The 10,010-nt window shown below is 41.5% G+C and overlaps 1 non-coding gene across 1 annotated transcript; it reads right to left on the bottom strand.

Annotated features, from left to right (window-relative positions):
- Nucleotides 1–9,402: 9,402 nt before the first annotated feature.
- LOC126237735 (U6 spliceosomal RNA) lies at nt 9,403–9,507 on the bottom strand. The gene has a single exon (XR_007545188.1). It is a non-coding gene; the product is annotated as a U6 spliceosomal RNA (small nuclear RNA).
- Between the last annotated feature and the right edge of the window lie 503 nt (nt 9,508–10,010).

Raw genomic sequence — 10,010 nt, 5'->3', positions numbered from 1 at the left:
TAGCTATTGATTGAGAATGCCGAAATTGAATGTGATGTATACGTGCTTTTTTTAGTGATATGATACGTGCGGGATATTCATGAAGTTTTTGAATCCACATTATCTGAGTCATGAGAAGAAGTGATTAATCGAGTCATTTGTGTTGAATAAACTGTGCTTATAGAGAAGAGAATTCGTAGCAGTGTGCTTATGGAGGTTTGAAGCTGCACAATGTATGAATCCACCAGCGAAATGATGCTTTATTCTGAAGTACGTCTGATCATGTTGTCAACGGAAAGAGGACCTTATACAACTACCGTCTGCTACTGCTATACCATAACCTTAAAGTAGGAAGCAGGTCGTGAAATATAACTATCTACTGTAGTTAAAACAATTATGGTATAAAGCAAAAGAGCAGTGTTACCCTCTGAGAGGAATTTTGTTGTGTTGACCGAGTTGTACCTAACGGGGGTGGCTTATCGGAAATGAAAGTGAGAATTGCGTAAATATTTGAACAGTAACAAACAAAATTTTTGCCTATCTGCACTGTTTAACGGATAAAGAAAACGGTCGCCAGCCTAATCAGGCATGAGAATGATTAACATTCTTGTTCAAGAAAATAGTTATTAGTAACTTTAACGGATAAACACAACCTACACTTTGTCACACGCGAGTGCAATGAACTCGGACACATACATATGTTTACGGTAATATTGAAGCTAAGAGCTAGAGCAGCACAAACTATTGCCGAAAATATAACAGATACCGAAACACACTATTACTTTCAGGGTCTTTATAACATTACTAATAATATTCACTGTAAGATTATAGTTTGGACATAAGTTCAGTATTACTTTTCACGCATTTTCCTAGCTAACATAAAATTTTAAATGTAATGCACTGCAAAATTATGAGCTGGTCACAGGTTAAGTCTCTCTCAGTTAAATACTTTACTATTTAAAATGAAAGTTAGTTGAAATTCACTAACAGATTACTTCTCACTGTCTTTTGAATAAATAAATTATGATTTTCATAAATAGTGATCTTCCCGTTTCTTATTACCTAGCATTAGCACAATAGACAAACTGTGGATCCTGTTATACTATTAATATGCACTTCCAATACACAAGAGACAAACCTTAGCAATCATGAACATTAATTTTCTACTATTGCAGTTTTCCACTTTTACTACAGTGAAACACAATGTTGACAAATTTGCAAGAAACTGACTCACCTTTTAAAATTCCCTTCTCATCAAAGATCAAACAACATTATGTAATTAACTATCTAACTTTGAGGCTTTCATTTTTTCCACAAAATAGGCCACTCGGTAATCATAGTTCAAATGGAGAGGAACCTGAGAGGAGTTGTGATAGGAAAAAAATCAAAGTAGGTACATAAATTCAGTTATACTCGTAAGTTACCATATATTTGTGCACACTAAAACACCCAATAAGCTGATCCTTCACTGTACATTATTATAGTACTCCTTTACAGTTATTGCGCAATGTGGTGGCCACTGCATGTTGGTAGGTGGATTTGCAGGCAGAATTGCTGGACTCTGGCCCTTCTTGGTGGCGATGAGGAATACCAATTCCAGAATCGTTCCAGCTATTTATCCATCCATCCGAGGCATTGGAAAATGGCAGAAAAAGCCTCTCTCGGAACCAGCACAATACACAACTTTTACATGGCAGTGCACAGATTGGTAGCTCGTCTCCGACTGACTCTTGTTCCACCTTTTCTACCTAGGCCAACCACAATTTGCGCGCGCTACACAGTTCCGTTCCCGAGGGGAACCACTACACCTTTTACATACAAACTAACTAAGAATCCTAAGTGAGTATCAGCAGTTTACATAACAGCAACCAAACACATTAAATAAAACAGAACATTTGTACATATTAGTATTTCTACAAAAAATTATTTTAACAAAATTACAATTATATACAGTAAGTTTTGTTCCCTCCAAATGGGACAAAGAATTTAAATGACAGATATACTACATTGCATAGAATCAAACCATGACATCAAAGTTTTAACAAAGAAAGGAGTATACGATTTTATGTTATCGATTCAAACACATTTACAGATACTCAATGCTATAACATTAAACCAAAGCAAAATAAATCCGTACAGCATTAGAGCTATGGTGTTACAACCTACGTAATGAAGGAAAACCATTCCGCAGTAAAGGAACAGAGAAGGATGTTTAAACACTAATTTTTCTATGCGAAGAATAATGATGATTATCAAACAAATACCAACAAGAGAATCACGCGGACAGACAGGGGTGAACTCCAGTGCCAAAGCATCAAAAATTAAGCTCACCCAAAGGTAAAAATACGGTAAGAACGAAATGTTCGGTAGGTAACGCGTATGGAAGAGTTTTGTAAAGTAATTTAGCACAGAGTTTTGTTGACAGTCTTTTTGTGTTTTTCAGGTACGTTGCGATTAGAAGAATGAGCTATAATAACCGACTAAATTAACAATATACTAATATGAGGTGTTTATTAAGAAGGCAAATGAGTTCTTGAAGCTCCGACAATAATATGAACAACCAGTTGAGTCGGGTACCACTGGAATCTAAAGAAGTAGTAAAAATCTTGTAATAAATTGCGGGACCCACATTAGTTTGTGCTTCCGCGTTATTTCGTAGTGTCATGATCAACGGAGACAATAAGCGTCTCGATGGTGTAGAAGTGACACATCCGTACCCGTATCTACAACTTTTTCCATATATTATTTTCTTCATTGATTCTGCAGAGAACCTCCTCATTCCTAATCTTATCAGTCCACCTAATTATCAACATTCCTCCGTAGCACCACGCTTGGTTTCTCTTCTGTTCTGGTTTTGTCTAAGTCCATGATTCACTACTATAAAATGGTGTGCTCCAAGCTTACATTCTCAGAAACGTATTCCTCAAATTAAGGCTTACGTTTGATACCAGTAGACTTCTCTAGGCTAGGAGTGCCCCTTTGGGCCGTGCTAGTCCGTATTGTCTCTACTTTTGTCTTTTTCCTGTGTACTGCCAATCCATACCCCGTGCTCATTAGACTGTTTATACCATTCAGCAGATCCTGTAAGTCTCCTTCATTTTCACTCATAAAAGAAATTTCATCAGTGAATTTTATCGTTAGTATCCTTTTGCCATGAATTTTAATCCCAGTCGTGAACCTATCTTTTATTTAAGTCATTGCTTCTTCGTTGTATAGATTGAACAGTAGTGCGAGAGACTGCATCCCTGTCTTACACCCTTTTTAATCTGAGCACTTCGTTCTTGGCCCTCCATTCTTATTTTTCCCTTTTGGTTCTTGGGTGTATTACATACAACCCGTCTTTCCTTATAGCCTACTTGTAATTTTCTCAGAATTTTGAACATCTTACACCATTTTACATTGCCGAAAGCTTTTTCTGGGTCGACAAATCCTATGAACGTGTCTCGATTTTTGTTCAGTCTTGCATCCATTGTGACGCGAAACGTCAGAACAGACTCTCTGGTGCCTTTATCTTTCCTAAATCCAAACTGATCGTATTCTAACAACTCCACAATTTTCTTTTACATTCATCTCTATACTGTGCTTATAAGGAGATTGGATGCAAATCTGTTAAGCTGATTGTGCGATAATTTTCGCACTTATGTACTCATGATATCTTTGGATGTGGGTAGATGATATTTTTCAGAAAGTCTGATGGTATGTCGCTAGTCTCGTACATTCTACATACCGACTTGAATAGTCGTTAAATTTCCGATTTCCAATGATTTTAGAAATTCCTATGGAATGTTATTTGTTACTTCTGCCTTATCTGATCTCACGTCTTCCAGAGCTGTTTCCAATTCTGGCTCTAATACTGGATCCCCTACGTCTTCCCAATCGAGAGCAATTTCTTCTTCTATCATAGAGGCATTCAGTGTACTCTTTCCATTTATCCGTTTTGCCCTCTGCGTTTAACAATGGAATTCCCATTGCACTCTTAATGTTACTACCCGTGCTTTTAATTTCATCGACTGTTATTCTGACTTTTCTATGAGATGAGGCAGTTCTCCCGACGATCATTTATTTTTCGATCTCTTCACATCTTCCCTGCTGACTGTTTGACTTTAGCTTCTCTACACTTGCTATTTATTTCCTAAGGGATTCATATTGCTGTATTCATGTCTTTCTCTGAACATTTTTGTACTTCCTTCTTTCGTTAATCAGTTGAAGTATTTCTTCTGTTATGCAATATTTCTTTGCTATAACTATACTGCCCACTTTGGTATTTCTTATTGTATTATACACATTCATAGTGAACTTCAAACATTTCTCATCATTCCTCCGTACTTCAGTTAGTTTCATGTTCAATGGACCATTTCCACGACGAATCGTGATGATGTGGAACAAGTCATTTTAAGTTCACAAATGCTGAACAACTACAAGACACTTTTTTTTTTAATTTTAAAATGCACAGATGTGAGTTAGTAATTCCTACGCATCACTACAATTTTTTTCCGTGTCATAGAAGGAGTTGTCAAGGAGAAACTTTTTCAGCTTGTTTTCAAATTTTACTTTGTTGACTGTCGGACATTTTATATCACTGCGTAAGTGATAAAAAATTATTGTTGCAGCACTGTGGACCCCTTTTTTGCTAAAGACAACCTTGATGTGTAGTACTCATGCCATTTTTCCATTTATGTGCTCATTGTTTATTTGAGACTGCAGTGGATTATTTAAAACGAACTTTGTATGTTGTTGTTGTTGTGGTCTTCATTCCTGAGACTGGTTTGATGCAGCTCTCCATGCTACTCTATCCTGTGCAAGCTTCTTCATCTCCCAGTACCTACTGCAATCTAGAGCCTTCTGAATTTGCTTAGTGTATTCATCTCTTTGTCTCCCTCTACGATTTTTACCCTCCACACTGCCCTCTAATACTAAATTGGTGATCCCTTGATGCCTCAACACATGTCCTACCAACCGGTCCCATCTTCTTGTTAAGTTGTGCCACAAACTCCTCTTCTCCCCAAATCTATTCAATACCTCCTCTGTAGTTATGTGATCTACCCATCTAATCTTCAGCATTCTTCTGTAGCACCAAATTTCGAAAGCTTCTATTCTCTTCTTGTCTAAACTATTTATCGTCCACGTTTCACATCCATACATGGCTACACTCCATACAAATACTTTCAGAAACGACTTCCTGACACTTAAATCAATACTCGATATTAACAAATTTCTCTTCTTCAGAAAAGCTTTCCTTGCCATTGCCAGTCTACATTTTATATCCTCTCTACTTCGACCATCATCAGTTATTTTGCTCCCCAAATAGCAAAACTCCTTTACTAATCTACACTCCTGGAAATGGAAAAAAGAACACATTGACACCGGTGTGTCAGACCCACCATACTTGCTCCGGACACTGCGAGAGGGCTGTACAAGCAATGATCACACGCACGGCACAGCGGACACACCAGGAACCGCGGTGTTGGCCGTCGAATGGCGCTAGCTGCGCAGCATTTGTGCACCGCCGCCGTCAGTGTCAGCCAGTTTGCCGTGGCATACGGAGCTCCATCGCAGTCTTTAACACTGGTAGCATGCCGCGACAGCGTGGACGCGAACCGTATGTGCAGTTGACGGACTTTGAGCGAGGGCGTATAGTGGGCATGCGGGAGGCCGGGTGGACGTACCGCCGAATTGCTCAACTCGTGGGGCGTGAGGTCTCCACAGTACATCGATGTTGTCGCCAGTGGTCGGCGGAAGGTGCACGTGCCCGTCGACCTGGGACCGGACCGCAGCGACGCACGGATGCACGCCAAGACCGTAGGATCCTACGCAGTGCCGTAGGGGACCGCACCGCCACTTCCCAGCAAATTAGGGACACTGTTGCTCCTGGGGTATCGGCGAGGACCATTCGCAACCGTCTCCATGAAGCTGGGCTACGGTCCCGCACACCGTTAGGCCGTCTTCCGCTCACGCCCCAACATCGTGCAGCCCGCCTCCAGTGGTGTCGCGACAGGCGTGAATGGAGGGACGAATGGAGACGTGTCGTCTTCAGCGATGAGAGTCGCTTCTGCATTGGTGCCAATGATGGTCGTATGCGTGTTTGGCGCCGTGCAGGTGAGCACCACAATCAGGACTGCATACGACCGAGGCACACAGGGCCAACACCCGGCATCATGGTGTGGGGAGCGATCTCCTACACTGGCCGTACACCACTGGTGATCGTCGAGGGGACACTGAATAGTGCACGGTACATCCAAACCGTCATCGAACCCATCGTTCTACCATTCCTAGACCGGCAAGGGAACTTGCTGTTCCAACAGGACAATGCACGTCAGCATGTATCCCGTGCCACCCAACGTGCTCTAGAAGGTGTAAGTCAACTACCCTGGCCAGCAAGATCTCCGGATCTGTCCCCCATTGAGCATGTTTGGGACTGGATGAAACGTCGTCTCACGCGGTCTGCACGTCCGGCACGAACGCTGGTCCAACTGAGGCGCCAGGTGGAAATGGCATGGCAAGCCGTTCCACAGGACTACATCCAGCATCTCTACGATCGTCTCCATGGGAGAATAGCAGCCTGCATTGCTGCGAAAGGTGGATATACACTGTACTAGTGCCGACATTGTGCATGCTCTGTTGCCTGTGTCTATGTGCCTGTGGTTCTGTCAGTGTGATCATGTGATGTATCTGACCCCAGGAATGTGTCAATAAAGTTTCCCCTTCCTGGGACAATGAATTCACGGTGTTCTTATTTCAATTTCCAGGAGTGTAATTCCCCCAGCATCACCCGACTTAATTCGATTACATTCCATTATCCTCGTTTTGCTTTTGTTGATGTTCATCTTATACCCTCCTTTCAAGACACCGTCGATTCCATTCAACTGCTCTTCCAAGTCCTTTGCTGTCTCTGACAGAATTACAATGTCATCCGCGAACCTCAAAGTTTTTATTTCTTCTCCAAGCATTTTAATACCTACTCCGAACATTTCTTTTGTTTCCTTTATTGCTTGCTCAATATACAGATTGAATAACATCGGGGAGAGACTACAACCCTGTCTCACTCCCTTCCCAACCACTGCTTCCCTTCCATGTCTCTCGACGCTTATAACTGCTATCTGGTTTCTGTACAAATTGTAAATAGCCTTTCGCTCCCTGTATTTTACCCCTGCCACCTTCAGAATTTGAAAGAGCGTATTACAGTCAACATTGTCAAAAGCTTTCTCCAAGTCTACAAATGCTAGAAACGTAGGTTTGCCTTTTCTTAATCTAGCTTCTAAGATAAGTCGTAGGGTCAGTATTGCCTCACGTGTTCCAACACTTCTACGGAATCCAAACTGATCTTCCCCAAGGTCAGCTTCTACTAGTTTTTCCATTCGTCTGTAAAGAATTCGCGTTAGTATTTTGCAGCCGTAACTTATTAAAGTGATAGTTCGGTAATTTTCACATTTGTCAACATCTGCTTTCTTTGGGTTTGGAATTATTATATTCTTCTTGAAGTCTGAAGGTATTTCGCCTGTCTCATACATCTTGCTCACCAGATGGTACAGTTTCGTCAGGACTTTCTCTCCCAAGGCCGTCAGTAGTTCTAATGGAATGTTGTCTACTCCCGGGGCCTTGTTTCGACTCAGGTCTTTCATTGCTCTGTCAAACTCTTCACGCAGTATTATATCTCCCATTTCATCTTCATCTGCATCCTCTTCCATTTCCATAATACTGTCCTCAAGTACATCGCCCTTGTATAGACCCTCTATATACTCCTTCCACCTTTCTGCTTTCCCTTCTTTGCTTAGAACTGGGATTCCATCTGATCTTTTGATATTCATACAAGTGGTTCTCTTTTCTCCAAAGGTCTCTTTTATTTTCCTGTAGGCTGTACCCATCTTACCCCTAGTGAGATAACCCTCTACATCCTTACATTTGTCCTCTAGCCATCCCTGCTTAGCCATTTTGCACTTCCTGTCGATCTCATTTTTGAGACGTTTGTATTCCTTTTTGCCTGCTTCATTTACTGCATTTTTATATGTTCTCCTTTCATCAATTAAATTCAGTATTTCTTCTGTCGCCCAAGGATTTCTACTAGCCCTCGTCTTTTTACCTACTTGATCCTCTGCTGCCTTCGCTACTTCATCCCTCAAAGCTACCCATTCTTCTTCTACTGTATTTCTTTCCCCCATTCCTGTCAATTGTTCCCTTATGCTCTCCCTGAAACTCTGTACAACCTCTGGTTTAGTCCGTTTATCCAGGTCCCATCTCCTTAAATTCCCAACTTTTTGCAGTTTCTTCAATTTTAATGTACAGGTCATAACCAATAGATTGTGGTCAGAATCCACATCTGCCCTGGAAATGTCTTATAATTTAAAACCTGGTTCCTAAATCTCTGTCTTGCCATTATATAATCTATCTGAAATCGGTCAGTATCTCCAGGCTTCTTCCATGTATACAACCTTCTTTCATGATTCTTGAACCAAGTGTTAGCTATGATTAAGTTGTGCTCTGTGCAAAATTCTACCAGGCGGCTTCCTCTTTCATTTCTTACTCCCAATCCATATTCACCTACTATGTTTCCTTCTCTTCTTTTTCCTACTATCGATTTCCAGTCACCCATGACTATTAAATTTTCGTCTCCCTTCACAATCTGAATAATTTCTTTTATTTCATCATACATTTCTTCAATTTCTTCGTCATCTGCAGAGCTAGTTGGCATATAAACTTGTACTACTGTAGTAGGCGTGGGCTTCGTATCTATCTTGGCCACAATAATGCGTTAACTATGCTGTTTGTAGTAGCTTACCCGCATTCCTATTTTCCTATTCATTATTAAACCTACTCCTGCATTACCCCTATTTGATTTTGTATTTATAACCCTGTAATCACCTGACCAAAAGTCTTGTTCCTCCTGCCACCGAACTTCACTAATTCCCACTATATCTAACTTTAACGTATCCATTTCCCTTTTTAAATTTTCTAACCTACCTGCCCGATTAAGGGATCTGACATTCCACGCTCCGATCCATAGAATGCCAGTTTTTTTTCTCCTGATAACGACATCCTCTTGAGTAGTCCACGCCCGGAGATCCGAATGGGGGACTATTTTACCTCCAGAATATTTTACCCAAGAGGACGCCATCATCATTTAATCATACAGTAAAGCTGCATGTCCTCGGGAAAAATTACGGTCGTAGTTTCCCCTTGCTTTCAGCCGTTCGCAGTACCAGCACAGCAAGGCCGTTTTGGTTAATGTTACAAGGCCAGATCAGTCAATCATCCAGACTGTTGCCCCTGCAACTACTGAAAAGGCTGCTGCCCCTCTTCAGGAACCACATGTTTGTCTGGCCTCTCAACAGATACCCCTCCGTTGTGGTTGCACCTACGGTACGGCTATCTGTATCGCTGAGGCACGCAAGCCACCCCACCAACGGCAAGGTCCGTGGTTCATGGGGGGGTAAAGTGAAACGCTTCACGATTTTGCGTGTCATCCTTGCGCAGGGGTCATGCTAACGTTCTCTGTATCGTTCCGATTTTAGTATATGTACTGCCGAAGCAAGCAACTTTGTATAGGAATTAATATACTGTGAAGCAAGAGTCAAATTGCCCAATGCCTTAAACGGATGTCTACAATATGATCGTGAGTGAGCACCACATACTATTCTGCAGCACGTTTTTGAGCAATGAATATGAGTAACCCCAGAAAATTATTTCATACGACATTACTGAATGAAAATGTGTCAACTTATTAAAACCCCAAGATTTGCAAATGCTGCAAATGTGGCTGAATTAAGTTGTTTTAGGAGTTCCAAAACTGCTTTTCATGTTTAAATTCTCATCAGTATGGATACCTGAAAATTTCGAAGTTTCCAGCCCATTTATTATTCCCTCGCCGCGTGTTGCACTTATCGTTGTTACAGTAGCTCTGGATGTGCAGAGCTTGCCATCCCACTCTCCTCTGGGCGAGCCGTGTTGTTTTCCAGTATACCGCAAGGCCAATTCATGCCATGCGATGGGGCCACCTTTTCCTCGTCCACCCCCTCAATGACAGTTGGTGCACGCCC

The sequence above is a fragment of the Schistocerca nitens genome, chromosome 2 (genome assembly GCF_023898315.1).
Source record: "Schistocerca nitens isolate TAMUIC-IGC-003100 chromosome 2, iqSchNite1.1, whole genome shotgun sequence".
NCBI classification, from domain to species: Eukaryota; Metazoa; Arthropoda; class Insecta; order Orthoptera; family Acrididae; genus Schistocerca; species Schistocerca nitens.
The sequence above is the reverse complement of the archived record's forward strand: the minus strand, read 5'-3'. Positions and strand labels throughout refer to the sequence as shown.